Here is a 5,144-nt window from a genome sequence, read left to right as displayed (position 1 = left end):
CACCGATATGGTCCTCAGACAGCAGCTTCTTCATCTACAGATCTCAGTTTAAGTACTGCTGCTCACTGCACTATCAATTCATTGTATTCTGTCAACAGTGTTAATGTAATTATTCAAAGGTAAGACGTGCAATACAAGAGTGGAGTACAAGTGGAGCAGTATCTTCAGTATATATGATAAATATTAATATTGTCTTTCTTCTGTGTTTGGAATTTAAAAAAAGTATATAATATATAATGGAAGAATAATTAGGGTGAAATGACTTTGGTGGCTGTAAATAACGCTTCTGTTAATGATGATAATGTGAATTCAATACACAGTATATTTATATATATATTTCAGTATACTCTTTGGTATATTAAACATTGTAAATTACAGGTTTCTTGAATTAACTGAACAACCCACTGTGGGAGTAGTAAAATGTTTAACGACTGGTATGCTGCAAAACATCTTTATCATGGTATATTGGAAGTACATGTTAACATCCGTAAATGTATTTTGCACTCATGTGCAATCATTGTATGAGTATACTCTTTGGAAAAAGCAGATTTTTGTATGTGGAGAAAGTGTTTGTTTTCTGTACTCTTTTTGTGAGAGAGAGCTTTATGTCGCTAATCATTGTGCATCAGAATGAATAGTGTTTACAATAAAGACAATTCTAAAAAGGTTGCCTCTGTGTGATAACATTGTCCTGGGGTGAAGATATTAGAGAAGAATTAGAAGCACAACAGTTCATTTTTTAGGTGAAGTTCAATCAGGAATGCTCCTGTTATTGGTTCAATCAATGACACATACAGACGCACACTTGTACATTCAGGACTTAATGAGATGTATCAGACATCAGCGGATGGTCTCCCGCTGACACCAGGTCATTAAATATTATTTTATAAGGGCATCCATTAGAATTGCCATGGGTTCTCATTAGAGGTAAAGAGCTTTCGTCTGAACTCTGAAGTTGTCAGTGGACCCGCCTCTGTGGGAAGCTCATAACAAATTTCAATGTATTGACCTAAATGTCTCACAATTAAAGGGATAATCATCAAGAGGAAACTGTGCCCAAGCTGATCTGCAATCGATTCGTCTGTCTGATTTAAAAGCAACCCAGCTGTGCTGAACATTGAGTGTAAATAATGAAGATTTTCACGCCAAAAAGGACCTACATTCAAAATGTACATCAAAGATATAAGGTTTGCATGAATGTAAAGTTCAAGAAAAAAAGAAGACGACATTTTTAGGATAAAGGAGTCTTTCCACATTATCTTACACCACTTTCTGCTCACCCCTCTCCCTTATGACATTTCCCTCTCATTAATCATTGATGTTGACCTTTTATTGCTACAGGCAAGTACCTCCAGCAGAGCAACACTTAACTATATAACCCAGCATCAGTCTCCGGGGTGGTGACCCGGCCATAAACACTGAAGGCAAAAAAAGCTATGCACTCATTGTTAGAATGCAATGTAACCTTCACTGTATGAAGAGAGAAATGAATAAAGGTTATTTAACAGCAAAAACACATAAACAGTAACTGTGAACATTAATGATACCATCTTTAAAAAAACACTTTTGGCGCATTTCCACTACAGCGCGGAGCACGGTTTAAGAGGGCTGTGACGTCAGCGGCCCGTTTTTGGTTGCGTTTCCACTTGGCCTAGTACCGGCCGGCGGGTCCTAATTCACAGTTTTTCTGGCCTCATAAAATCGTGGGTCTAGGGCCAGAGACAACGAGGCTGAGTCGGGCTGAGTATGCTAAACTAGAGAGAGAATCGCTGGCAAGGGGGCTACAACTACAACAAGATGGACATATTTGACCGTGATTTAATTGTAATACACGTTTCAAAATGATGCCGAAGTAACAACATACTGATACCGGTTAGTAAAAACCATGAATTAATGCTTTGACAAGTCTGCAGACAGACGGCAGGCGAAAAACCTTTTAAAATGCGTGTTTTCTAAATGGAGATTGGCTAAGCTAACGCAGTATATGCTCCGACCGTCCACACTCACAACAACGGCCTATACAGACATAAATAAAGCAGCGACTGTATTCGCCATGACACAGGCAGTCTATGGTTTGTACTTGTTTAACTTTTGTCTAGTTTCTGAACATATATGAGGAGCTGTGAGCTCTGAGTGCTAACAGCTAACGGCTGTGTTGTTTTTCTGAGGTTCTCATTGAAGATGACGTCACGGCTCCGCCTACACTGCGTTACTATAGATACTACCCCAGTTCCTAAACTGTAATGGAAATGCGCCATAAAGGGAGCCAGTCCTAACGAGGCCTAGCCATACCGAGCGAGGTCGAGCGAGGCCGTGTAGTGGAAACGCGCCATTAGTGTCCACTATTTCCAGACTGTACAGTTTGCCACTTTGAGCTCTGACATTTACCTAAGTAAATGAGGCAGTAAATCACTATTTGCAATTACTATTTGTTAATTAGAAAGGCCTGAAGCTGTGACTCACTGTTAAACAACTGGTGCAATCTAGGCTATCACATATTTAATATATATTTGATAAGTTAAATAAAGAAGTTGAAACACTGAATGAAGTAGTTTTAAATAAAAAATCAGTGTCAGCCTCAGCCACATGAAGGCAATCCCTTGGAGTTACAGAGAAAATCAAATATCCAAATACTTTTTGACCAAATACTTCAAATAAATTGCATCGCATGTGCGTCACTTTGTTTTCAAAATGGTTGGGACACTTTTCTGAGATAAAAATAAAACTATTGCACGCAACCCTTTTTTTTGTACACACTAATTGCCGTACTATTTGTCAAAAACACCTGTATAGACAGGATTTACAGAGTCAGGTCACAGACTGTTTTCGTAGGAACCATTATGTGTGGCCAGGGGAACATTATTGAGGAAGCCAATGATCTCCGTCTTTTTTTAAGAGTCTTGGACACGTCTGTTCTCCACAGTGACGCAAATGTACACTCACATGTTGATGAAAATACGATGTTTGCAAACCGAACCCCTGCAAGGGGGAATGGGGGGATCCTCCCTGAGAATTTTCTGTAAACTACTCATTCTGGTAGTCTCTGACAAGAAAATAAAGCAAAACGACCACATTGACTTCAGGCGAACAGGCCAAACAACATTGCAGCAAGCATGTTTTTGGGTCATTTTAGGGTCAGTTGTGATCTGATACATTGACCAACCTTCTGACAGTTCATAATGTTGAATGTTTGGAGAGTTTTTTTTGCTCTATTTTACTTCAAACAGCAAAGCCAAAAAAAAGACATGTGAGTAACAAATGAAAAGAGTGATAATGAAGGATAACAAATCTAGAGCAGAAAGAAGGAACTGATTGAGAGACAATTGGTGAAACAATTAGTGAGGTAATCAACGTTACAAGTGGAAAAACAAGTCAGGTTTAATTAGGTCATTATCCAAGGAGGGGAGCTTTCAGCAGGTGAGATCCTCTCCTCACTGCCCTCCTCCCACTGTGAGGGGAGGCGGGGGTGTCACCCCTGTGTTTTATCTCAAGCCAATCATAATTTCTAATAAATGAAACTCCACAGGAAGTGACATGCCAGCTAACACTAATTATGCTCTACAGGGAACGCTGCAATTAGGCCACATGTTAAAACCTTTGACTGCTAAGTCACAGCTACCTTCGCCTCCCTTTGGTCTTGTGGAAGATCACCTGGCACCGCAGTCCAAAGAGAGTCACCTCAAAAGTGTGTGTGTTTATGTGGTGTGGTAGTGGTGGGGGGGTCTGGCATTGGTATTTAGCAGTCTTTTGATTAGAATAAATCAGAGCTTTAATCTCAGTGAAGGATGTGGAGATCTGAAGGGCAGGCACCTTTCAGCACTTCCAGCAGTGCTAAGAGGGTATGTCATTCAAACCTATACACTATAGATTTATATTGATCTGTTCATAAGCAGAGGGAGATGCTTTGACATCAAAGGCATTTAATAACACACAACCAAATAAACAAGTCCCCCCCCCCCAAAAAACTGTCAATGAACTAATGTGGATGTACCATTTTAAATTGGCAGTAGGCCTACTTGGTATAGCAAATAAAGTTGTTGCTTCTAGTGATGAATCCTCAGAAAATTATCTTACAACTCTGTAGTTCCCCTCAGCTGAATAGTGCATTTTAGCATCTTTTAGCTAATTATTGGGGATTTAAGTCCCACAATTGTTACATTTTGGATGGTTCAGTGAAAAACTCTGACAATCCCACTGTACACTACTGAGCCTGTCTTCAATGTCACAACAGACAGGACAAAGTAAGAAGCTAGCATGTCAACACTTGGTCAGCATTTAGCCGATAATGAGCCAGATATTTCCCTCAGGACTTGAACAGAATTAAAGGTAGAGTAGCTAATGGACTTACATTCTTCAGGCTGTTAAAACAAGACTTCAAATTAATGTTTTTGTTGACTTCTTCCTGCTTCACGTGCAAAAAGCTAATGTTTGGCAGCAAGTTCGCCATTACAACACATGTGACGAGTCCATGTTGTACTTCTAGGTTGTGGTTGTAGCACTGCCTGCCCCCTACCGGTCGAAACGGGAATTCAATTAAATTCAAAGCTTTTTTGGTAAAGTCTATTCAATATTAAGCCCATGAATAATTATTGTCTGTTTGATGATTAAAAGAACCGTGTTTGGAAAACAGTGTATGTGCCGTTCTGAGATTCAGATGCATGACAAACCACCATGTAGGCCTATATAACTTTAATTTAAATTAAATGTAGGCCAACTTCTGACTGTATAGTGCAAGACATTAGACTGTAGTACTGTTATAGGTTTTACTCATCAGCTTGAAAATATTTGTCCAGTTCGTATTTACATTTTGAAAACAGGCCTTAACTAAAATGTGCCTTTTTTGTACCAACAAAGAACGAATAAACAATATCACCCAAAGAAACACATGTTTGTATTGTTCTGCATCAGATTTTTCTTGTGTTTTTTTCAGATGTTTCAACACAGAACAGACATCTTGGATATTGGACTCATTGCTGGTTGAGGGGCTGTGCAAAGGAGTTTCACACAGTTGAGAGGTACATAATTATGCATGTTTCATTGAGCGTGTCATAGCAGTCATAAAAATTGGATCTCTGAATATTTTAAAGAAGTGTGCCTGATTGTAGAAGTAGAAAGCAAAGCAGAGTAAAATTCAATACACAATC

This window comes from Trematomus bernacchii, unplaced genomic scaffold (assembly GCF_902827165.1).
Source record: "Trematomus bernacchii unplaced genomic scaffold, fTreBer1.1, whole genome shotgun sequence".
Taxonomy (NCBI): Eukaryota; Metazoa; Chordata; class Actinopteri; order Perciformes; family Nototheniidae; genus Trematomus; species Trematomus bernacchii.
The sequence above is the reverse complement of the archived record's forward strand: the minus strand, read 5'-3'. Positions refer to the sequence as shown.